The sequence below is a fragment of the Rhynchophorus ferrugineus genome, unplaced genomic scaffold (genome assembly GCF_030347505.1).
Source record: "Rhynchophorus ferrugineus isolate W39M unplaced genomic scaffold, kcgeb_rfMv2 rfM6, whole genome shotgun sequence".
NCBI lineage: Eukaryota > Metazoa > Arthropoda > Insecta > Coleoptera > Curculionidae > Rhynchophorus > Rhynchophorus ferrugineus.
In genome coordinates, this window is record NW_027472585.1 from 12,217,009 (window position 1) to 12,244,801 (window position 27,793).

The 27,793-nt window shown below is 32.8% G+C and overlaps 1 protein-coding gene and 1 long non-coding RNA gene across 2 annotated transcripts in view; both read right to left on the reverse strand.

Annotated features, from left to right (window-relative positions):
- Positions 1-7,967, reverse strand: part of LOC143199189 (uncharacterized) — an 83,066-nt gene extending 75,099 nt beyond the window's left edge. The window contains exon 1 of the mRNA XM_076409013.1: positions 7,875-7,967. The gene's annotated coding sequence lies outside the window, so the exon portion shown is untranslated. The remainder of the gene's footprint in view (positions 1-7,874) is intronic.
- An 11,571-nt stretch (positions 7,968-19,538) lies between these two features.
- On the reverse strand, positions 19,539-20,046 carry LOC143199191 (uncharacterized). The gene is made up of 2 exons (XR_013006375.1): positions 19,764-20,046; positions 19,539-19,698 (listed from the first exon to the last, which is right to left on the reverse strand). It is a non-coding gene; the product is annotated as an uncharacterized LOC143199191 (long non-coding RNA).
- Positions 20,047-27,793: the final 7,747 nt, after the last annotated feature.

The following is a 27,793-nucleotide window of genomic DNA, read 5'->3' on the forward strand; positions in this document are numbered from 1 at the left end:
TCCAAATGGATTCTAGTAACATGTCAAGGAACTTAAAATATCTATATGAATAAAATGTATATATTATGATGATTTCTGAAATATATTTTGCTCACGAGAACTATCTACGGATTTCCAAATACAAATTATACTACACAAAAGACTCAGATAATAAAGCACATGGGGGGACACCCATCCAAAAAAAAAGAGAAATTCAACGAGGACTATTGACAAGCCACTAGAGTAATGACTGGTGAGTTTCACAGACCATTAACAATGAATATTGTTCGCCAATATATTGTCTACCGAAACATAACAAGGCCGAACACTTCTACAGTTTCCTTAATACATTAAGCAGGTGGGGGGCTTAAGATTAAAAAGACCAAAAGGTAAAGAATTAGTTAAAGCAATAAAGGTAAATATTTCCACTAGTAGCTAACAAAATTCACGACAACATAGATGTCTGTGTCCCAAGAAATATTGATACTCAAATCTGTAAAACTGAAACCAAATTCTTAATTTAAATATTATCAAAAAAAAATTAAATCGTCTTCTCTGCATAATATGAAAACTAACTGGATATTACTTAGCGAGAAACCTGACTGAAAACAACTGTTTAATATCACTAAATGTGCCCCTCAAAATTGATAGATCCAGAAAGGTATGCAACTCCTAGTTGTGCGAAATACTCGTTGATGATGAAAACAAAAGAAGAATTTTACAAGAACTGTCACAAGGGCTTCAACTTGATAACATTTATTTTTTATGTCATGTTACGTCTAAACTACTTCTCTAGCATTTGGAAAGTGATCCAAATCATTATGATTCTTAAACCAGGGAAAAAGCCAGAAGATGTTTCCTCCCATCGTCCTGTAAGCCTGCTACCTGTGATATCAAATGTTTTCGAGAAACTACACATAAAGATGCTCCAAGCAATCACAAGAAGAAAGAAATATTATTCCAGGTCATCCATTTGGTTTCTGTAACACACACGGAAAGATTGAGTAACCTGGTATACTAAAGTCAAATCTCACAGACAGACATTTTATTGTGAAACAGGGTGACGAATACACTGAACTGATCCAGTATATTAAGATGTTCGTTGTTATATCTTCTGTGTACACTTGACGTACCGACTTCAAATACTACTATTGTCGCAACATATGCTGACGATACAGCGGTTTTATCAACTCACTAATTTGTGGTTGAAAACGTGACCTATCAAGGCAAATGAGACAAAATCAGGAACTCCCGCAAGCAGATAATGTTAAATATCTAGTAATGCATATCGATCGACGTTTAAAATAGAAGAAATATGTATTAATAAAGTGCAAGACAAATTGGGCTTAAACTGAACCAGATATATTGCTTCATATGGCGTAAATCTAAATTGTCTTTGGATAATAAGATATTGATGTATAAGTCAATATGGACGTATTATATCGAACTATAGGGTACTACTAGCGAATCCAACATAGCCATCCATCAGAGATTTCAAAATAAAGTGCTACGTTCTATCGTGTCCCATATTATGCTAGTAACAACCTAATTCAGTGCTATATCCCCCTGAAAACCACAACGGGCATGAACCGAAGAGCACTCACACACTCACTCATATCATTTACTGGAGCGATCTTCAAGCATTTCATTGTGTAACATACATCTTTTGACATACTTATTGCCCATTAGATATATTGTCGAACACTAAGAGAATAATGATAATAAAAGAAAGTGTTGAGGAATATAATGAGCAGGATTTAGATTTAATAATCCATTCTGCTACATACTGACCAGATGGCAAAATAAAATAATGTTGATTAATGAAAATTAACATGGCAAAAAACCTACGTATGCTCACATAAAGAGTATAACATTTTAATCTATAATCAGTAGAATAAGATTCATAGTAAAAAACATTTATTTTAATCCACACACATTGCATAATGCGTATTGCAATGCCAATTAATATCAGGAATTAAAAAATAATCTACTGAAAAAGTGATATTCAGTGTAACTGTGTTTAAACATGTTGAAAATAATATAAAAGTCTCCACAGGAGCTAATTTAAATATGTTTTTAATGATATTGTTATTAGTTATAACATCAGGAGAGTACTTGATGTTTATAAATCAAGCAGATTCGCTATTATGTCAAAAACAAACAAGTCTATCTCTTTTAAGTTAGTAACACATGTTGACAGATACGGAAAATAAAATGTATTGATATTTTAATGTAAATATTTTCGGGTATATTACACTTACCTCGTAACACATTAGTGATCGATACCTTATTTGTTAGAATTTCTGAAGCTGACTTAAATATATTTCAATGTTTTGATGACGAACCCAACCTACGTAACCAACACACCTAATATAAGATTACTCTGAATATCAAATAAGCTACGTCCTACAAGCATTGCTAGAAAAATAGTAAGAAACTAATAAAATAAAACTGATACTGAATAAATTCGGTTGACAAAATATTATGACATCGATGCCTATGAATCGCCAAATTTTTCGATTTTTAACGTGATTTTTAATATAGTCTATTCAAAATAACAATGAACTCATGTCATCAAGATGTTAATGTTGATGTTTAATGATGATGATGTTTGTATGTGTTTGATGTTTAATGTATTACCTGTCGAAATTTGTCAATTCGTTTCGAGCCTGATATGATAATTAATGATAAAAATTAATGAAATAAATGATAATTTTATAGTTAAGGGCACCTAATAAATCATTTATCAGAGAATAAAGAGTGTGAATTAATTTTAAATAATTCTCGTAAATTCATGGTTTAATTATGATAACTTGTAAATATTATTTTAAGTAGTGCCTATTTGTACTAGTTTTTCTTATTTTTAAATATAGTATTTCAACTCCATGCCGAAATAATGATAGGCTATTTGAAGACGTCCAGATTCTTTAAATCTTCGAAGACCCATCGGCCTTAAGTTAGTCTCATAATCTAATAATGTTAGTGTATTAACATTGCTCTTTTTTATTTATTTCTCTCTCATTTCTCTTCCGGTGTTTTCTTAAAGTTGTAATAGCTCAATGTCAACGTAAGAAGGGGGTCTCTATTTATGTTTCCTTGCGATCCTCTTGATTTCTTGAGTGGGAATCGGTATCTGAAGGTCTCGGTGTAAGAAGTCAGCTTTATAGTATTAGGGCACTATTCTTTTAATTCTCACTGAAGTGTTGTAATTTTGGATTGCTTCTTGGCGAAAATTTGCAGCATCATCAGCAAATATAACCAACGCGATATTTTAATTTTGTGGCATATCACATGAATAAAGTAGGTAAGTAAAAATGGTCCAATCAGCCCTATTTTAATAGTTCAGTTTGTAGCTTCAATAAAGTTTTCTGTAGCTTATGAACGAGGATCTTATACCAAACCTTATCGGACTGTGGTACATCTGAGATAGTCTCTCTCTGAGATAGCTATAGAGCTGAATATACTTTTTATTTTAATGGATCATTTATTGAATGTTTGTTAATAAACCCAAACTGGTGTGTTAGTATTACGTTCTGGCTCTCTATCATTAATGGCCAAATGAATAGCAGATATACTCGTTAAATTGTATCCTTCAAAGAAGATATTGACTGGTTACATTGATCTTTAATGTCCACGAACGATAATGGTGGTCTAAAACTACTTATCATAAGAGAGTTTGTACCAGATATGAATATATTAGGACAAGTTCCTTAATAACATTATAAGCTACAGTTTTTTTGGGATGGATGACATCTCACTATGAGCATGTATGCAGGATTGGATGTAGCTATAGCACTGTTGACAGTACAGATCAATGTATAGGAATATATATATACCCAGTGTTTCATTTAATGCATTCTGCTAAATCTAATACTAAATCGTGGTACAAATTTAGTAATGATGGCGGTGAAATCTGTTGGATCGTCATCACCAACACCAAAAATGGCACAAACAACGATCATTGCGAGGATGAACGGTTGTCGGACAATAAAAATATTGCTTTATTATATCTTGTGACTAATAATATTACGTATATAACAACGTATTCCGAAATAATATAATAAGCTTCGGCCAAATAAGGTAGCTACTGCATATAAAGCCGTCGACTCGACAGCTTTACCAATTCAGGTGCTATATCGTTGCACTTCCTTCATTCGAACTAGTCATCGCTGTTTTGGTATCAAGAACTATTTCGGTTATACCGGAAACCTAGTGGAATTTTAAAAGTCCAGCTCTGACGTAGTTTCATTCATAAAAAATTTAGTGTAGTATTAAAATAGTTGTGTTGGTTAATATATTTAAATGTTACGGACTATATATGGCGCACTGGCGAATTTTTCTATTTCGAAGGCGTCTAGTACTGTTATCTCGAGGTCAGGCATATTTCTCTTTTCTTTTCATTGTTTTGAAATACAAAATATACTATTTTTGGCGATTTCGTAGATGTTTTTCTTAATATTCGAGCACATTTTAAATTTTTAGTAAACATCTTCACCTTTCATAGAATTCTTGTTTTATTATTTAATTAATATATAGTTACTAGTCGTAACCGTCTAACCTACAATTTGTCTTTATGCTAACTTAAATCTAGGTATATAACTAGGAGGACCAATCGTCCTTAACTCAGTCTCTGGTGAAATAAAGTTTATACATGTCACTGCTGAATTTTTTAATATATGCACCTCACTACACAACGCTACACAAGATCAGATGGTTTGATTCTTTTGAGTCTGTGTCCTGTTCTGGTGGTATCCAAAGGTTGCAATATTTCAATATTAGTATGAGAATGGAGTCTTTCCTCATGCAATTCTCTTGATTTCTTGACTGACTGTGGGTATCTGAAGGTCTCGATGTAGATAATCAGTTCCAATAGTATTTGGGTGTACCCACAATACCTCTCAGGAATGTTTGTTCTGAAAAATTTGTATTTTATTAATGTTACTCTTTGCAGAACATCCCCATAATTGAACTCCGTATGTCCATATAGGTTTCAACATTTGCTTATATAATAGCTTATTATGTACTGATAATTGTGATTTTCTTCCAATTAGCCAGTACATTTTTCTATATTTCAATTCCAGTTCTTTTTTTTTTCTTCTTTATATGTTTCTTCCAGCGAAGTATTGCATCGAGATTCATTCCGAGATATTTAACGTTGTTGCTATATGGAATGATAGTGTTACTTAATGTTATTGGTGCTTGTAGGGTCTGTTTATAGGTGAACTGCACATATACAGATTTACTTTCATTAATTCTTATTTTCCAAGCTTGTGTCCAATTATTTATATTGTCACTTGCCTGTTGGAATTTTCATGAGGCTTCTTCACTATTGTCTCCGACAGCTATAATCATCAGCAGTACCATCAGTAAATGTAGCCATCGTGATATTTTCCATTTGTGGTATATCACAAGTGAAAAGTAGATAAAGCATTGGTTCCAGTACACTTTCTTGTGGTACACCTGCTTTAGCTTCTTTTATTGTAGAGTAAGCTTCTTCTTGCTTGACTCTAAACATTCTGGTTGTGATGTATGATTTTAATAGTTCAGTGTGTTGTTTTTGGTACCATTTTCTGTAGTTTATGAACAAGGCCTTCATGCCAAACCTTATCGAAGGCTTGTGCTACATCTAAGAATATAGCTGAGCATACTTTTTGACTTTCGTAGGCTTTTTCAATAACATTTCTTATTCTGTGGATCTTTCATAGAATGAAGATCAAATGTCTCCTTACAAACGTAAATAATTATGTAATCGAATGATTATCAGAAAACTCAATTACCATCTACAAATATAAGTTACATCACTAAGCTTTTGAATTAAGTAAAGCTGTTATTTTACTATTTACTCTTATTTTACAGAAACATAAATCTTCAAAATGTTATTCGATATATAGTCCAATCTAGTCCAGTTTAAACGATTTTAGTTTGAAAATAATTTTACAATACGTTGCAAATCCAAGTCAGGGCCAGATTGAGAACAAAGAGGTCAAGCTAAACTAAGTTTGGTTGATACAGTGGCACGTATGGTCCCTTAATCAGTTAAGATTTTTATTGAGCTGTGTGAAAGGAAATTGATTAATAAGTGAAATAAGAATTTGAGTTTAATATCATATTAGTTTTGTAATAGTGTATTTCTGTATATTGAATCGAATTACTTAGGTCATCGTATTGTAGTTGTCTCGATCCAAATATGATAGTTGGTCCAAATCTCATCTAATTTGCTAAAAAAAACTACCTAAAGATTACTAAAGATTTCTTTCTTTGTAGATACATTGGGTGTCAATAAAATCAATTATTTATTGATTATGTTAAATATGATGAAGATATTACAAAATTACTGAATTGGTTATTAAATATTTTCTACAAAACTGGTTTTTGGAAAAACAATGCTGGTCAGCATTACCTTGTTAAATTATACAGTGTTCAGTCCTCAAAAATCATAGTACAATATCCCAGCAACACCGTTAGAGGTAAATTATAAACTCATGAATGAATCTATAATTGACATGAGTTAATTGAGAAATCAAAACCTAGCCTAATTAGTCCAGCTGAAAGCCACAACATAATGAACTGGTCCATAAAGCATAAGGTTTTATAAAGCCGACATACGGTTTCATTCATTCAAGTTCGATCTCTGAACATTCATCTTTATATAGAGAATATTTATAATGCAATTTTCAAAGCATATAACGTATAAATTATATCTAAGAATATAACCTAGATAGTTGTTCATTGTTGTGCACTTCATATTATATTCTAGATCAAAGAAAAGTTGGAGTAAGTTTCCTAGAAGGGAGCTATAATCCTTGTTATGATTTTATTGTACTTCTATAGTTCCTAACATTCGAAAACGCTTTTAAATATACCGAACAGAAAACAAAAGCTGTTAAAAGTCTTAGTCGTAATACTACGATTGTATAAAAATACATAAAATAAAGACAACTTTCAAATGAAGATATTCTCGAAATTAATAGCTTAGCTTAATAAGCTTATTTAGCACCAGCTTTATAGTACTGGTCCTAAAATTCATAAGCTATACTGTTATTATTCTGCTATATGTTAATTAATCACATTCCAGACAATAGATTATTTTAAAATTTAAAATCATTTACAGGATACTTATATTAATAACAAATAAGAATTAGCCCTTTTAAATATATTCATAATACGATTAAATAGTATGTTATATTAAAGATTTAATAGAATATATAGTCGAGGAAGAACTACATATACATCTTGTACCTCCAAATTATTCAGGCATTGGAACATAAATACTTTTTTCCATTTTTTTTAAATCTCGAAACTCTTTTATCCAAACTTTTTATCTGGAAGATACCCAACAATTAAGAACCCCTCTTTTGCTCATTGTTGATCATGCAGTTTTGTTGATAGTAAACTGTAATATATCTGAACCAATAGTGACCTCGATATTGATATGATGTATAAAGTATACATCTACTGGATATTAAGCTTTAAAAGGCATTACAAAAAACAGGAATGAAGCTAATAAATAAACCCTATTCAAACTGGCTAATCCTAATTTCCGGGGGATATAATAAATTGCCTAAAGATAACGAAATAATATTTGCATACTTGAATGAATGTACTTAATTTTGTTAACCAAAAAAATATTAATCATATTTGTGTAATTAAATATAAGATAAATTAAAACGTTTATATACATATACAATCATTATGCAAATGAAACATATTTAAACATAACATACAATATTCCCATTTCCCTCACTGTAATTATTGTAAACAAAAAGCAATATTAATTTACTACAAGTACGATCACAAAACTAAATTATAATGTAACATAACAGGAACAAAGCCTAAAGATTATTATTAACTCTTACTTAATTATAAACGAGACAGAGGAATAGCCTGATGCTTACCTTCCAAATCAGATCGTCGGGTAGTCGCAGCTGTCCAAGGCACGAGTCCATAACATCAGGCCCTTCACCAAAAAACGACAGGTGTGAACGCAGCTGCAAAGAAAAAAAGCCCCCGTAAGGAAAGGAAGAAGAAAGAGACAAAAAAAACAACGTTACATTATCGAACTGCCGAGGATAAAAAAATTATTCAACGGATTTGTATTCGTCCATTCATAAAATTCAATGCACGACTACCGCTTTGATGACCATCAAGAAATGTTTATTAACATTATACGTGTCTTTATATTTTCTTCGTCCATTATCTATCGATTGAATCTATTGATTTATCCGTAAATTACCGATGATGCTTAAAATATCACCATCAAAAATAACCAACCGTTCTCTTATCCGCATTCTTTACGTATATTATAATGTCGAGGAAACAGAAATTTTGGGTTTTCCTAATAGATGATTTTTAAGTCGCATATTTCCAATAATGCTCATTCAAAGAAGCCATACTAGCGAGTTCCAAAGGACTCATTTACAAGTTAATGCTCTTTCAAAATGAAGACCCGAAAAGGTTGGTCTCCTTATTTTTATATTTAACTTCCAAAATGTTCAAATGGATGCCCGAACTCATTGAAAATTGGCATGTTCATGGCTTATTTACTGACGTTCTGTTAATATTCTGCAGTAATATATTGTTTTATAAGCTTCAGTTCCTGTAACGCTCTCTTGAAAAAGTGAGTAATTAATGGGAAGTCTTTCAATGAAAGAACATTATGCTGCTGAATTTTTAATCCATTACTTTACGATTTACAAAAATAGTCGCGATGACTGACAATAAGCTGGTGAAACGAAATTTTCGATAATTCAAGATGCCATCAAAATTGTCTGTGAATTAGCTGCTGCTGTTCACCCTACGGAGAAAAACATGCCCACCAGTGAATATCAATAATTGTCTAATCCCCCAGAAAGGGGATGCTAAAAATCTTGGCACGCATCTAGACCGACCCCTAACAAACACATACTTGCAAAACGAAAACAACTTGGTCATATAGAATCCAACTATAGTGTTGCGTATATTGTGATACTTCATAATATGTCTCTAATAAGGTGATACAACGCGATATCCCTTTAACTCATAATTAAGACTGTTAGTGTGATCCAATGTGCTTGCAATCAGCTAAATGTACCGCATGATAGTGTTAGTACATACGACAAAACGTTTAATGCCATCCGATCTGATGACGTGAATGAAGTCGCTTAATGAAGTGGTTTTTGTACATGTCATGTATATAATAGTTATTATAGTAAATAAAAAATTCATCTGTTATCGGGTAAAATATTTAATATAATGAACGGAATTTGTGATCATTTTCTTAACAGTACACAATGCACAAGACATTAGGTTATATGAAAATCGTTAGAGAATGTTTTAGAGATGAGAAAGGCCAGAAATCAGGAGAAGCTAAAACAGACGAATCAGCTGAATAACAAATGAAATCATGCTTTTTTTTGGAAAATTGACACACCCTTTTTCACACCGCTCTTTTTATGTCATTTATATAAATTGTAAAATGGTTCATGCATTCAGTACATTACGTCGTATTTTGTCACAGCGTCTACTGATGAAGAATCAATGATGCTCCATGAGCTTAAGTCAATATTTAGTCAATATCTACTGAATCATAAGTTCTAGCCAATGTTTAGCCAAATCAGAAACTTTAGAGTGCTTCATGAAACATTTGAAGTTTTCTGTTTGGGAGTTGCCTTTTATTGGGTAATTAATGTGGACTGATCCTGCGAAACTAAATCAATATTCGTGGAGAATATATTTGTATAATATAAAACCACGAAATTAATCCTACGCCATTCCAATAAAATATCGAAATTTCATTATTACGCCATGAAATTGATAACTTAAAGCCGTTGATGGATCAAATATTGATCGTCATTCAGGGGATTTGTATTTATTTATACATTAAAAATTGTACAAGTTTACATAGAAATCGTTTTTATCATCACTTACACACACATCTAACGTCTTCCTAAACGATTTTATAAATTTCCTCTAATAGGTTACGATACAAGTAACCGACCATTTACAGAAATGTAAATTATCTTAACTATCATATTTTAGTTGTAAGAAACTCTTTATGGGCATTCCCAAAATGAGGACTCCAGAGACGCTCTATCGATTTTTAAACGCCAAAAGATCTGACTTCAACGAGTCCGAATATATATTGAAATTTGTTTTTGATAGTTTTACTGGAGAGGAAATAGATATTTTAAACATTAAGTAGGAGTAAATATTCATCTATTAACATTTATATTATTATTAAGTCGTATGTTAAATGGTTAGAAAAAGATTATGTTCCTTCTTTTTTAATAGACATTTGATAACAAGCTTTTAATATATCGCAGATTTGTTTTCATTCAACACCAATGAATTGAAATTATATGGTAGATTATTGATGAATAAAACTCTACTTAAATCTTGAAGAAAATTGATAATCATTATGCCGGCATTATATGTATTTTCATTTACGTAAAATATGTGATTAAAATAAGAATAATATTGCAGTAAATTATCAGCCGGTAGTAAAAAGAATTATATAAACGAAATTAAATACTCGAATACTTAAATACTGTTTATTAATTTATATTAACGTCTATTACTCTTGGATTATATTTTATATTTGGCGGATTTTGATGACATACTGATACGTCTGTTATGAAGTTTCGTTGTTTGTTCACAGGGACAGGACATAAATAGCTTGGTTTTGGTTTGATTAAACATTGTTTGACCATAATTCTTAGTTCAGTGAATTTATAAATTAAAATATATTTCATTCATTGTATAGTCCAGATTCAACGCCCCTTTATTTATTACGAATATAAAGAATAATTACAGTCAAAATGAATGTTCAGTGAAGTGCAAAATGTACCTCAATAATAAGTTTATATTTCTGCAGAAAGTTGGTTTTGTAAAAAAATAATTTCGGATAATAATAAAGTAACATGATAAATCATCGATTATGTGAAATCCTGAATTATAAAAGACAAACTTCGTATTATGAATATAAATATCCTTAAGATAAGTTGTGTAGAAATGCCGATAATTTAGTGTAATTTTTGAAAATCTCAAGTTAAGACACAATTATTATGAGAAATAGTTGCACATTCCACAACATTTCATTTTCAAAGATTTTTGCAGGACGCTACATCTGACGAATAAGAATGGACATTGGAATAATCCGTATATTAATTCATTTACTTTAGGGATAGTTTTGTGAGCAGATTAGTTACCTTAATGGAAAATGTTATTAACTGTAAATCGGACACTCATTTATGAATGTTTACACCTGGACGGACTAAAAGATTATAACAATTAGAGTGTAGAGTAACAGCTAAACTTTTCATCTCAAAGACAAGAAACATTTGCTCGATTAATGAAAACCAACTATTTACGAAACTGAAGACAGATGCATACTCCTCCCTTAATTTATAGAGTTATTGGTTATAGAAATAAAATAAAATATACTTACTAGATATTTTAATATCACGACACATTATCTTACCAACTAAAGCAGACCCAATGGTATCCCAAGTCCGCGCGCCAGGTATAAATGTGTTATCAAAACGGATAAGCTTATCAAAGTGCACAACAGACTTATCTTCAGACGATAAAGAGCTCTCAGCAACGAGCCACGGCAAGAGAATAGCACACGTACTAGTTTCAGCATTTTCATTCAATATCGTTAGCCACCCAGCGATAACATTCAAGGATCAGGAGAAAATATCATATCGCGCTTTCGTCGAATCCTGCTGTTGCTGCTGTTTCAGCTCGGCGGCAGCCAATAAAAATAATATCGCGGCAGGGAATGACCGAATTGAAAATAAAAATTTAGACGTAAAAATAACGATGCAGTTTTTGCGTTTAGAGTATTACAATTACAGTGATAACTATATGTTAATACACAAACTTATATCGTAAATGCAAATAGTGCAGCTAAAATATAAACACAATGATTATAATAATCTTTGTTTTACTTTTTTTGGAAATATTACTCTTTATTTATTGTTACTAATTCCTCATTAATCAAACTAGTGAAGCAATCTAACAAATCTTATTAGGAGTTTTATGTTTTTCTAGGGACTATCTATAGTACTCTACAGGGTATAGTAAGCTATAAACGTGTTCTATTGATGTTACAAATGATAAATAATAGAGTTTAGGACTATATATGGACTCTTTTATGCAAAGAGTTAAAACGAACAAATATTAGAATAAATAATTGTTAAATTTACAGAAAACTGAAAATAACAAACAACAAAACAAATGTTAGGATAGAGGCCAAAGCCAAACTATTCCAGGAATTTAAAGGGTTTTTGGGCTGGCAGAAATAAATGTTCTAGGAGGTTTGTTAACCAAAAAGTCTTCCAGTAAGAATGAGAAGTATGAAAGTGGGGAAGACCTGAGTAAGTTATAGAGGTTGTCCACAGTGGGGATATGATGGTCTATGAATTACTATAGGTCAAAGCAATACGTTTATTTGGTTCAAGTGTCAAGATTAATTTTGAAGAATTAATAGCATAGTACGTATTTCGTTAATTATAAAATTGATTCAGCACAAATTGATTGCTGTTGATTTGATTGATATGTTGTTCGATATATAGTCCAATCCCGTCCAGTATATCCAAATATATACGTACGATTTTGTCCTTGAAACTCATTATAGAATTGTAACGACCTTGAGGCATGTCGAATTTAAGATCGTGGAATAACGGTCTACAAAATACCCAGAAATCTAATCCGAGATATCGAACACGGGCGGGGTGCCACTAGCGCCAACTAGAACCCGATAACGAATAGCTGGCAACCCCGAGACCTTTATCTGGGATGTGATTGAAGGGTATTTCGATTGATTCAGTACTCGAACGTCGTTTGGTTTAGACGTGCCACCATCGACGGGATTGCTTACAGAGTACTGTCAGTGTCCAGAATTCTGTGACACAGGACATTGTCCTAGTTTCAGCCGATAGGGCGTTGAAAGACTTTCATTTCAAAGTGTCTCACCGTCGAAGAAGATCCACAGGTATTTCGAGACTAGGGGATAATTGTACTTCCGTTCAAGGAAGCAACCCAGCGAACTGCAGGTGTCTGAAAGCTTGAGCCATTTTCTGTATTGTTGGATAGACACATATCTTAGGGCCTGATGTAAGACGTATAATTCAGTGGTGAGTACAGTGTCCTGTTCTGTTAGTCTGAAAAGGCAGATTTGCCCATTACAGACAAAGGCACAAACAAGTCCTGTACTGCATTTGGACCTGTCGCCATAAATGTGTTTATGCACCGGGTAGAGGGAGCTAGCTCAAACAAATTTCACCTATTGAAAAATTATATCAGCTAACTGATGACCGCGATTCACTATGTAAATTTCGGCTCTTTTTAAGGCATTTTTCATGACATCCTGCAACATCTGAGGCTGAATTTCTTCAACGTCGTGACGAATATTGTCTTTAAGATGTTGAATCGTTTGGGGCTTATTCACATAAAATTTGATTTTAAAAAACCCCATAAGAAAAAGTGTGGTGCCATGCTAAATCGCCACTCCGCGAAATTAGCTTTCGTGGAAAAACGTCATTCAATAATTGAATTGTTGAACGAGCTGTATGTGCTGTGGCCCCATCTTGCTGAAACCGCATGTCCTCTAGTCCTTGTTCATCCATTTCAGGCACAAGAAAATTTGGTCATTTGGCAACACTTTGATCATTTTTAAAAGAATATGCGTTGTTCTTAGTGGATGCAATGATCTTTCATGAATTAATTGAGGATTCTGTGTTCCCCAAGACCGACTGTTCTGTTTATTGACGTGGCCACTGAGAAGAACATGGGCTTCATCACTCATTATAAATTTAGACAAAAAATCTTCAATTTCACCAGACAGCGTTAGGATTGCATTACTGTACCCAACTCGTTGATTAGGATCTCTTGGTAGCAATTTTTGAACTAACTGAATTTTGTATGGAAACATTTTCAAATCAGTTTCCAAAATTCGCCTTAAATTGCGTGCAGAAATGCGTAACAGGGAACCACGTCTCCGAATTGATGTTTCTGGAAACTCTGTAACACTATCGCGCACCAGAGCCACATTTTCAGCGTTACGAGACATCCGTTGTCTTCCAGAACGAGGCCTGTCTGCTGTCGTACCGTACTGTCGAAAATTCGCATGTAAACGATAAATTGTGATTTTTTGAGGCAATTTCCGTCGAGTGGCAATAAAGCAACGGTTATTATCAATAAATATTGTCACTATTTCTGATCGTTCTTGTGGCGTATATTTATCCATAATAATATGTGGATACGGATAAAGGGGATGTGAAAGTGTTAAAATATTTGTTATTCGTAAGGTTTATTTATTCGTGATAATAGGCGAATAAAATATGAAGAAACATGTCTAAAAGTAACTAAATCTAAAGGCCCTACTCGCGGATATTTTTAAAGGTCTTTATACTCTTTATGGTTAATAAACCCTTTCGTTTTCAGTATAAATTTGTATCTTGATAGCATCAATATGTCGAAGAACATGCATAATAAAAACGGTACGACGCATCCTGTTTGCGTTTGTGATCATTGCGATTTCCCGATACTATCTGTCTTAATCACCATATAAATGATAATAACGGGCCTTTGTTATTCGAACAGGTGAAACCGTCTGAATTTCTCGCCTGGAGCCTTTAATAGTTACGGTTGCTTGTTAAAAAAAATGTAAAGGGGTGAAGAAGCAAGGTGCTTTGGATGCCACGGGTTCCTCTTGAAGCACAGATGGCGATTTAGACAGGTGCTAGAGGGTTCGTGTGATTTCAGGGACTGGTTGGCAACTAGGCTAATTAGGTCGATTTAGGGTTCTTATTTTCGACATCCAAAGCAATAAAATTTAATTTTAAGGCTCTCTGTGTATTTTTAATTAAAACCTAAAAATTAGTGCTTAGGTGGTTTTCTTTTGTTAATTTTATGTTCACATTATTCCTGGATTAAATTGTTTATTACTTAACAAGGACAGTTAGTACCAGACAATACGTGTGTAGAATAAATAATAGGTAAAATGGTCTAATTTCGGGGAGGGCGATATGCGAAGAGGACTGTCGAGTAGGGTACTGCTACAAATAAAAAATTTGTTTAAATTTATATAATTGCCCGTGCCCTGAAAATAATGTCTAAAAATAATAATATAAAGATGTGGGATGAAGACATCTATGTGTTTACATATCTTTATATTATATCACAACCATAACAGCATAGATGTGAGTGAAATTGGCGAAGATGGTTGTTGGATTGGCAATCGTTACGCATTTACTCGAATCACTAGTGTAGTTAAGTGGAATTAGGGCAAAAGGGACTGAAGGACGATTACAATTAAGAAACAGCAATGGTATCAAAAACACCACTATTAAGTGGATTCCTGACACAAACGAAAGACGGGTTAAAGTTGCTTCAAACTAACCTAAAACTATTCCGAAAATTATTACAAGCAAACTGGTTAACAAAAGTATACGCAATACTACAAAATAATTTTACTACAACTATAAGCTGTCCCGATAGAACAACGACCACGTACGTATGTTTGGTTGTTTCTTGGAAAGGTTTCCTTTATAAAATTACATAATTAAGGAGGTAGTAAAATATTCAAAATACTAAATAATATTAGTAAAATTATATCCAAAAAATACAAAAATGTTAATGCTAAATAGACGAATTTAGTTATAAATAAGATTCTAAAACGCTACAGCCAAAGAAATAGGTCTCAATCGAAAAAAAATTAGGTAACATTCAGATAAAAGGACCGTGAATTAATTTTATAGGTGTGCATTTTCAATGTTTCTGTTGAAGAACCATTCATGTGTGAAATCAACATGTCATTAACAGAGTGCTGGCAGACGATGATGGTCCACGACCTATAAAAGATTAGTTTCTTATATTAGACAAACGAAAACTACAAAATATGAAGGAAGTGCTGCTTTGATCCTAAATCCGTGTATTTGGAATGCAGACAAAACATTGATTTGTATAGAGGAGACACTTATCTGGCAACTACTTGCCATTCCTTTTGCTAGGAAGCAATAAAATAGCAGGTTACGTTATTCTGACGACGTAACGATTTATTTTCGGACCGACCGCGTGCACACGCATATACAACACACGCGCACACGCACACAGACACATACACAGCCTCACGGGGAAACAGCGTACGGGGTCACTATATGTCCCTCGTCTCGCGCCTCGGCCTTATTTATTTATTTAGACTGGCTGGTTGAAGTAACGAATAAATAAATGCATTAAAATCGTTATGATTATGATGACGATGCTTATTGAATTATGATGAAGGTACTTGCAGTTAGGAAAATTATCTTTTGAAAAGGCAAAAAAAAGATTTTTGTTAACCGATAATTTTCGATGTTGGTTCAAAAAAAAAAAAGAAATTAAATACCTTTACAATTAATTTTTCGGTACACAATTTTAAGTATTTATTGAAAATCTCGCTATTTTTTAAAATATTAGGAAAATTATCTTTTGAAAAAAACAAGAAAAAGATTTTTGTTAACCGATAATTTTCGATATTTTATCAAAAAAAAAATTAAAAATCGTTTAAAATTAAGTTCTTGCTGCATAATTCTAAATATTTATTAAAAATTTCGCTACTAATTAAAAAGTTTAATATTATTATATTTAGTCTTGTACATCAAATTTTTCTTATTATATTTAAAAGATATACCCTTTCATAAGAAGACGAGCAAAGGGATATACATCGTTGTTACCCGTAACACCGTATCACTTATACTTTCGTCCACTAATTTACCTCTGTTGATCTTAATAGCACTGGATTTATCCAAATTTAGATGATACGTTTTGGTGAGCACAAATTCCAATAGCCTATGGGTGAGCAACTAAACTACTGTAATCTGCCTTAGGTGGCTGTATACCGTGAACTGTTTATGCCAGGAAACAAAGGTGCCAGGGTTAAGGGTGCTTTTAAACCTATGGATGCTTCCTAATTGTAATAACCTAAGTTTTTAAAAACAAACTTCATCAACTTTCTACAAATTATAATTTTATAAGGTATTAAAATATGAATACAAACTACTCTTTATCAGTTTAACTAACATATTGAAGAAAAAACCAAAAATACAAAAATATACGCCAAAATAATATTTTTCACTATAATACTTAGCTAGTTGTAGTTAAATTGATTAAAGATGTACGCATTTACCCCATACTTTACATAAGCATTCTCCGGGTTTAGACCATCCTAACTATCACTTCATTGGATGGATTAACCAACTTATCTATATGTCAAAAAAGTGCTGAATCTTTTCTTACAAAAAATGGTTGACCATTGAAAACCTTTAAAATTAAAGACCACATCGAATATAACACACATATTAGTATTAGTATTAGTTTTGCAGCTTATTCATCTAATTATTAAATATTGTTTACTTATAACTACTAAATATTGTTTGTTTACTTGTGATTCATGAAAATTACAGCGAGTATGAAGACGTGCTCAACATGGAACGGAGAAATAACATAGAAGCTCAATAAAAATGAAAAGCCGGTCTTATAGTACTGAGATTAGAAATGCTGAAACATAACATTGACAGACTTGTCCTGTGTCAATATTTTTTTCCTAACCAAAGAGCTGTTGGAATCGATTTCTGTCATTTCACTTTATATTCCCCAAAGTTAATGTCTTCTGTGTAAGCATACAGGTCGGCAACAACAAAGTTGTTTGGGCAATTTCAAGTGATTTCTATATATTTTGAAGAACATGGTTTTGAAGAGCAAATTACTTTGCTTTTTGTGTTTAGGGGATAGCAGAGAACGAGGCGCAGCTTAAAGTTTGTGAATGAAACGTCTTTCTAAAAGACATTGGTAGTACCAGAGAATGCTCTTTTACCACCGGTGCAACTAAAATTGGAATTGACGAAGCAAATTGTAAATTCCCTTCTCAAGGATGGATATTGCTTCAAACACATAGCTTCTCAAAATTAAGGATGAACGAAATCATTTTCGTAGTACTTCGTATAGAGACCTTAAAGAAATCTTTAAGAAATCATAAAGAACCTAATAACAAACAAATCGTCAAAAGGATACTAAATATATTTCAAGCTTTGTATCGCTTAATGAGTCCAAAAGGATATTTTTTCATTCCCTCTTCGATTAGTTTCCGGAAAATTTGGAAAATGTGAGTAAAAAGGAAAACCATTTTACCAGAACACTAATGTGATGGAGAAAAGACACCATGGAAAATGAAGCCTCTCAGTAATATCAGCTTACTCTCGAACGCTTCAGAGAAACCTTCTTGATTATTTCCACAAGCAAAAATGTACAAAAAGTAGTCTCACTGGGAAAAAGAAAAAGTTTTATGGTATGTTGGTAACCGTATATTAGACAAAAAAATAGCGTTACCGATTTGCAAATAAAATAATGTTTTTCAAGATTATTCTCATTTATCTTAATGTTATAACTCGTTTAATGTAACATAGTTGCCCCAAACTACCAAGAAACGCGTCGATCTATGAAAAATGGAAGTCATTTAAGGATTCATATCAGAGCAGATTAGGATTAAAGTCAAGTAACTGCACTGGTTACTCGGAAGACACTCTCAACTTGACCTATGTTAATATCAAAGAATATGGTTAATCAATCAAACATAAAGCCAATTTGGACTTACGGGGTGTAAATATGGGGTTGCACTAAGACATCAAACCAATTAGTAATCCAACGCATCCAAAACAACGTTCTACGATTAATTAGCAATGCTTATCGCTACGTAACCAACCAAGAGCAGTACGATTAACTCAAAACCAAATGGATACACGAAGCGATTCAAGATATCGCCTTAATACATGAAATAATGTTTGTTAAATGACAGCAACGTGGAAGCAATGCCGCTACTGGACGAACTACTAAGCGAACCAAACCACACGAACTTCTTTAGTGGATACGTGTATTGTTAACTTTAGCTCAAGTAGATTAGTTTTTAAATATTATAAAAAGCTGTTTAATAATTTTCTCAGAATTAATTATTTTGGTACTTAATTTTGAGGGTTTATTGGGGATATCAATATATATTGCGAAAAAATATTGATATTTTTATTTCTCCAAAATTTTTTTTTTAAATATCGAAAAGGTTATAGTTGAATGAATAAAATTCATCCAAAATATAAATATTTTTCTCGGTAACCAACACCCCTAATTCAGCATACCGAAAAACATGAAAATTACGTTACAAAACCTAAGCAATTCTTAATTTTTTAGGTGCAGATCTGTGTTATCGGTCTTAATTCTTTTGACAAATGATCGAAATAGTGGTGAAGTTTTACAAATATTCATAGTTTTACAAAGTCATTCTCGTAATTCTCCCGAATCCCGTCCAAAACAATTTCAAAAGCCAGACGATCCGGTGTTTTTCGTCCCGTCGAGAAATGTCCTACGTGGTTACAGATATATGTGTATTTCCAAGATGATTTTTTGTCAAATAATAAAACGTTTCAATGCCAGACAAACGTCATCGTCTACCGTATTGGTGCTTTGTGTGCTATTTCGGACACTTTTTTGTGGTATTTTCAGTTCACTATGAGACATAATAATGCAAATAATGTTTAGGGTCGCCTCTCTTAGAGCCAGACATTTAAAAATAAAAATGACACGGTGAAAATGAATAGAGTATCGGTTTATTTTTTGGCTGCGCCAGTCCTTAATCCATATCGACACGATAATAATCATTGAAATACCATATCTATCCATAGTTGAACCAACAGTTGCTAATAATATGTACTACAATAAAAGCTTTACACCAATATTCATTAGTAAGCTGGATGTACAAATAATTGGTAGTTCACGTCGTAAACTTTCAGGTATTAATCTAAGAGCAGGTATAGCCGGCTTAGTGGCGCAGTGGTGAAGGTGACAGGACGGTTCATCTGCTATTGCGAGAGTCGCGGGTTCGAATGCTGCTGGGGCATGGTCGTACATTTATGTTTGTGATTATTTAATATTTGTGATAGTCCTAGACAAGATTGTAAAATTCGACAAGAAAAACGATTCCAGTTATGCCAGTAACCAGGGGGGGTAAGACCGGATGTCTTCTGGGATTATTTCTAAGTTGGTCACTCACCAGTCGATAGGCTTAATGTCGAGGACCGTGGTTCGGAGCCCACGTTATATAGAAGTATAGGTCTAAACCAGATAATCACATAGTTGGTAAAAGGTGACTAAAAATATATATAAAAAAGAGGATATATAGATTTTTCAGTGGTATTTTTCAGAAATATCTGTATCCGATCAGATCAAAAATGTTATGGTGATAATCTGAGGTTTCTGTTTTACCGAAATAAAACTTTTTGTATGTAAAAAATTGTAATTTTATTTATTGGATTCCCTTAACCTGCTTCGGAAACGATTCTTCGGCTCCATGCCACTCCTTGCCATCTTATGTTGATTCCCATTATGCACACAGCTTTTAGGAACTCAGGAGTTCAACAACAAACCCTTTTTTTGATGGAACATATTCTCCCACCCAATTTTTATCATTTTATCATGAATTTCAATAGTTCAATATTCATTTTATAAGGAATTTCATCACGGATTATCAAATTGAAATAAATAACGTTAATAAATGATGATGGTTTGAAAGTTGAAATATTCGCAGGTCTTTTCAACCACTTGGGAAATGAACTTACTAAAATTTATCATAAAATCCTAAAGCTCCTCGTAGATTTTTCAAAGATCTTTCAATCTCATCCAACATCTATGAAGGTGTTAAGCACTATCATGTTTGTAAATCTCCACTAGGTTTGATCAACATTTAACAATTATGATCGCTATATTTAGTCTATAGTGTTATGTGCTTGTATGTACTTGGTTATTTTTGCACTTTAAAAATACGTTTGATGAGAAAAATTGGTGAAACTTTAATAATCAGAATATTGTCTATTGAAGAATTTTCCGATTTTTCTGGCAATATGATGATAACGTGTTGAAAGAACGGTGTTGGTTCGGTAGCGACCTAATTATCGATCTATTTTCACACTTTTTCAGCATTTCCAAGTTCGATAATAATAACTCGTTGTTGAATACGCACTGAAATTGCACGCAGTATGCACAACAAGATTTTATAATCATGAATACTTTGTTTCAGTGTCGATTTCCATAGCCCTTTCTCTCCTGAACCAACCCAAGACTTGTTGAACTTGATATTTTGGTAGATTTCGAGAGTTTTCATCGCCTGCCACAATACACCTTAGAAAATTGGTCCTATTTGCATTGAAGCCGCGATGTTGCAAGAACCCAAAATCTGAACCTTTGATTATCTACTGCTATTAATGAATGAGTAGAGTTTTGATCAGTTGGTTTTCGCGTTGCAAGGTTCCAAGGGATAATCTGATTCGAGATGGGTATTTACTTTCTCATAAACCATAGGATATTGAGCAACACCCGGGCTTTTTTGGATTGGAACACTCGGAATAGTGCAAGTTCTCTCTCGGAGACGTACTTGGACCACATCACTGCTATATAGAGGCAAACTGATCGGACCAGCATTTTATACAGAATCACTTTCAGGGGTATAGGAAGAAGTCTACTTTTTCTGCAGAGGAGTGGGTATACGATGCCTTGCATTTGATTGATTTGATTTGGACTGACCATTGGAACCTGAGGTCGAGTGGAAGACCGAGGAATGACGCCTTCTGGAACCAGGGAATAGGAATTTTGTCGATTTGCACGGTACTCCTTCCAATGATGGAATGGAATAGCCTGAGTTTTGGTCGGTTTAATCTGCAGTCGCGAAAATGTGTACCGTGCTATCGCTTGAGTAAGTTGTGAGTTCTTGAAATCTGTTTCTAATGGCATCATGACTATACGGTGTGGTAAAGATTCTAATGTTTACTGAAATCCTGGTGTGGTAGAAATCCAAATCCATCCAATTCGAGGTTACCAATAGTCATTATTTTAAGTATAGTATTTTAAGTATTGAACATTGCATGAAAAAGAAAACGTACCCAAAAAGGCACCACAAACCCTAAAATTTACTAGATGTATGTCTTAACCGGCCGTTTTTGGATTTGGAGCTTGATTTTCAATTGTTGAAATTTAAAAAATGCTAGATAAAAAATTGTATTGTACCGTGTTTAAGGACACGTTTGAATAACAATAATGTAATTAATTTTTTATTATAACTCTTTAAATTATAAAAAAAAAACTTTTAAAAAATATATCAAGCTTTCTATTGATTTTATGTTACATAGGAATAATAAATACGCACATACATGATAATAAGGTCATAATGTGGATTTTTCCCTTTGGCTTTCGTCCATAGTAATAAAACTAGAATTTGTTCTTTATGCGTCTGCGAGTCCATAAAAGAACTAAACTTGGAATTTGACCAAGTCATTCAATGTCCCCGCGTAGTCATCCAATAAAAGCGTAAAACTGATGCTGCGGAACACTAAATAAACACTGCGAAGCGTAACGGCAACCATAAATATAAAAAAAAGATTCCATCTAGTGAAAATAGTTAATAAAAGTTGATTGAATGAACTCCCAAGTGTAAGCAAACCGTTTAAAATGTCCATTTGGCCTATTTAACAATGCTTTGTTGCTCCACTACGTCTACAATATGCCGGTTATATATAATATTTATTTATAACTATACGAAATTCCTAAGAATCGTCCTAAATTCTTTATAGCTTAACGCAAAACGCAAGGATACGCATTTGTATTCGGACGTTGTGGGAGTCAACGTATATATTTTCATATTTAATGTCTAAAAATATGAGGATAGTTGTTTTAAATTAAAACAATCGTTCTAAATGCAAAGCTAAATTCATCTATTGTCCTCCCAATTTATAAATAAGCGCCCAGCGACCTGGAAATTTTCATGGAAAATTTAGTAACAGAATCTTTTAAGATATTGTTTCCTTATTTTATTGTTCCTAATTTTATAAATTCCATCTTATCCATCAATATAGTCTCCTACAAAAGTAAATAAGGTGTGTTTTTTTGCATAAAACTTAAGTTGGTAATATTAGAGAATTAATATAGCTATATATGCGTATGATATAGCACAATGGGTAAAAGCCAAGAAGCATTCATAAAAAACTATTGGGCCCAACAATGGGGAATAAAATTAAATGGGCTAAAATCATATCCTTAATTAATTTTACCAACGAGAAACTAAATAGCCGGTCTTGAAACTGAATTGTACTATAGAACCATATATAAATAATGCAAAATATTAAGGCATGATGCTAGATGTCAATTAAAAATTGAAGGAGCGTGTCTAACAGAAATTAGCCAAATACAAATATCTATATTGGCTCCTTGGAAGAAAATCCAAAATGCCAATTCACAGTAAGATATTGAACTACCATCAGATGTTCAAACCAATACGGTTGAATTTTTTTATAACATCTTTATTAGATACGCTTAGTACAATCTTAATTATACCTTAATTTATTACTACATTTCACTTGTACTTGGATTAATTCACAAGCAAGACGAGTGCCAGAAAATACCTCAATAAGTATTCCTCAATTATAAAATATAATAACTGATAGCTATAGTTTACACTAAATATATACACTCTATGTAAGATCGTATGGTTTGGTTCGCTTCAATCTCCTGACATCCTGCACGCTGTCCAGCAGTTGTATTGCTTCCACGTTAGTATGATTTAGTAATCTTCTTTCGTGTTTCAAGGCGAAATCTTGGATAACTTCGCAAATCCATTTGTAGATTTTGTTGATTGCCACTTGTACATTCTCTACTGTCCTAGGCAGAGACATGTCGTTTGCCATAATAATTGTGTCGTCGGTAAATGCTCCAAGTAGTGTTTCCTTTGTTATTGGAATGTCAGCAGTGTGCAGTGTGGGATAGAGGGAGGTCCTAAGATACTACCTTGTGGAACTCCAGCCGAAATAGTTTTAAATGTAGAGAAGGCCATTTCAAGATATTTCAAGATATGACTCCAGCAACTGACAATTGTAACGCGCGCAAATTGTTATTTTGCTCATCTTGCAGATTAATTCCAAATGCCAAACCCGATCAAAAGCTTGTGAGACATCCAGGAATATTGCACGGCAGTATATCTTTTCTTCAAACGCTTTTTCAATAGCCGCAGTTACTCTATGCACTTAGAGACCCGAAAGAGACAATTCGCCTTCATGCACAAGAAGTACATTAGCGTCCATCTAGTTTATAGAGGAATACCTTTGTTTGCAGGCTTACAAAATATAATTTCTCCAAGAACTGAAGCCGCACGATCATTGAGCAAGACGCATATTGGGAAAACGAAATTGAAACGAGATTGTTGTTTGTTTTGATCTTCAGGAGAATATGGTTTAGCGAAAAGCTCATTTTTGACTGAATGGGTTTATTAATAATCAAACTTGTTGCATTTAGAGTATAGATCATTCTCAATTCCATACTAAAACTTAACCTTACGGTTTGAAAACTGGCTAACTCTTTGTTACACGTTTTATATAATTATTTACACATAATTACACGTTTTTGATCTGTGAATAGGACTACAAGATCGACGTTTTTAACATTAGATTAGATTACATTCAGCCAGTTACGGAAACCATTTGCCACAGATTAATTAAATTGAAATTAAAAAATTCATTCATCACTAGTTTTCTTTAACTTATTGATGCGTTCTATAGGCCGATTTGGTATTGTTAGTTTTGGACTGTTTTGACTGGCTGAGGGCCGCCTTTTTAAATTCGGGTTTATTCTTAGGACATATTTTATTTAACAGCTCCATACAGCGTTCCGAAACATCAAAGCTTATGGTCCAGTAGAAGCAAACGTTGGTATGTTAATAATTGTACTTTATGGAACGTAAATCCGTTGAATATAGCTTAATAATAGATTTTTCTCTTATACTCAGCAGTCTAAATCAGCTATTAGATGTTGTACTTACCACTTAGTGTGTGAGGATCGATACATCTAATAGCAGCATCTAGTAGGAGAGCCTGAAACAAAAGAAAATGAAAATTACTTATAATTATACGAGTTGTTACATGGTTGTTATGTCGCTCTACGACTGTTTGTTCGAAAAGAAAACTCTTGCGATAAGATAAGTGAAGTGTTCTTCATAATATGAATTTTGAAATCGGTAAATGAGATTATTTTACATCGGTAAAAAATCGGTATTTTCGTTCTAAGGCAGAAAAATGTTAGAGAAATATGGTTAAATCTTGCAAGGCGCGAACTAGCTGGTATAGTTTAAACATCGGCCATTTATTCACTAAAATAAGACCCTTCTAATGTAAGTATTCACTATTTGAAGAGCCCTTAATTATGCCTCAAGTGTAATTAACGTAATATCGAGGTAAATAACACTGTGTCAACATGACGGGATTTGAAAATTTGTTTTTATTCTGGTAAAAACATAGTAGTCCTACTTTCAATTTTAAAATAAATGTGTTTTAATCTCTCTGTAGTATTGTATTATATATATATATATATATATATATATATATATATATATATATATATATATATATATATATATATATATATATATGTATATGTATATTATATTTGAAGTACCCTTAATTATGTCTAAAGTGTAATTAACGTAATATCGAGGTAAATAACACTGTGTATAACATTTGAGATTAGGTCTAAATTTGAATTCATTTGTTTTGTTTATTGTGTCCTTTATTGTGTTATATGAGTCCTTAATAATTTAATCCTTTTTGCAGTCCAAATAATATGGAAAATCGTGTGGTATAAAATAAATAATCCGAATATAAAATAAAAAAAACCGAGCATGAAATAAAAACTTGTTGGAATGCGGAAACGATGGTTAGGAAACGAAAAAGTGACGTCAATGTTTCGTAGGGCTCCTGATTATTGTTTCAATTAACATGACGGGTTTTGAAAATTTGTTTTTATTCTGGTAAAAACATAGTAGTCCTACTTTCAATTTTAAAATAAATGTGTTTTAATCTCTCTGTAGAATTATATTATTATATAGTACTAGCGATCCGCCCCGGCTTCGCACGGTGCAATGCTGATACTAGATTAAATACACTACAGAAAAAATATGAACGTTGTATATAAAAACATAGCGGCCCGCTCCGACTTTGCACGGGCATAAAATATATATGCCTATGTCACTCAATGAAAACATGATTAAAATCGATCCAGTATTTTTGGTTCATTCATTACTGCCCTTGGCCTGCACGCATTAAATTTGGAGTAAAACAATTCCTCTTCCCCTATACTTACTATGAAGATTTCCTGCTATCTTTGGAATATCTAAATTCATACAATTTTTATTACATTACACATTTTTAAACGCAAATTTTAAATTTGTAATATCTCCGAAAATATTTGTTTAATTTACATGCTGTAAGGAACCATATTGATCTATATTAATTGCACACTGTATTTAAGGTACTTAATTCGATAAGGATTAATGCCGTATTGCTTAAAATAGCTTCGTAAATAAGCCATTTTCTCACGTAAAAAGTAAACAATAAAAATGGTTAATGTGGGTTATCCCTAAAAGATAAACATATACCATCGCGGACTTTTTTGTAGACCTTTTTATGGTGTACAATACTGTAGTACATTAATTTGATCTAACTCGTAGGGTTAGGCAGCGTTTTAGCTAATTGCTAAATAAGCCTAAAAAAATAGGTTAATTTACGACATCACGTTAGAAACCTCTAAAATTAGCAATGTTGCCTTAGTATATTATGCATATATTATACATATAAACCTTCCTCTTGAATCACTCTATCTATTGAAAAAAACCGCATCAAAATCCGTTGCGTAGTTTTAAAGATTTAAGCGCACATAGGGATATAGGGACAGAAAAGGCGACTTTGTTTTATACTATGTAGTGATATTATATATGAAGTATCCTTAATTAAGTCTAAAGTGTAATTAACGTAATATCGAGGTAAATAACACTGTGTATAATATTTGAGTTTAGGTCTAGATCTATTCGATTGAGAAAAATCGAGCATGAAATAAAAACTTGTTGGAATGCGGAAACCATGGTTAGGAAACGGTAAGTGACGTCAATGTTTCATAGGGCTCCTTTCACTTAACATGGCTGGTTTTGAAAATTTGTTTTTATTCTGGTAAAATCATAATAGTCCTACTTTTAATTTTAAAATAAATGTATTTTAATCTTTCTATAGTATCTTATTATTATAACTCAATATATTCGCGACTCTTTATTGGAGTTATCTAACCTAATCTCGTAATACATTTACAGAATATTAAAAACAATAACTATTTCATGCAACAAATTATACATACGATAGTTTCGTACTTCCTTCGGAAGTTTAATGTTCGGAGATCAATGATATTTCGTGTAAGCGAATAGACGTGCGGAACATTACCAAAAATCCAAATGGTATATCAACACGGACGAAGATATAACTAATGCGTCACGTCGCCGCACTGTATCTGCCCGGAAATAAGTACCCTTGGCAACGCAGGCCATATGCAAAAAACAAAATAAAAATGTGCGGAAGAACTGAGCTCGCAATGAATGAAGTAATAATGTAGTACGTCCGTACATTAAGTGTCAGTACATATGTACGTCGTGTCTGCCTAGCTGTGTTGCTGGGTCACTGACCCCTGAATAGCAGCTAGGATTCAATGAGGACATTTAATTTTTAAAAGTCTGTCAGTCGGCTAGTTGCCATTGGCGTTGCGGTAGCGTTCGGGAAATGTCTGATGGAAAATCGACGTATTTGGATCGTTCCGTATTATTTATACGATTTTTTTCCGATTCTTATCCTCAAATGTTTAAAACATTGATTGTTTCCTGTTCTTTTTATATTATGTAGGGGACTATAAAAATAGTATAACGGCAAAATCAATATAGCAATCACATAATTTA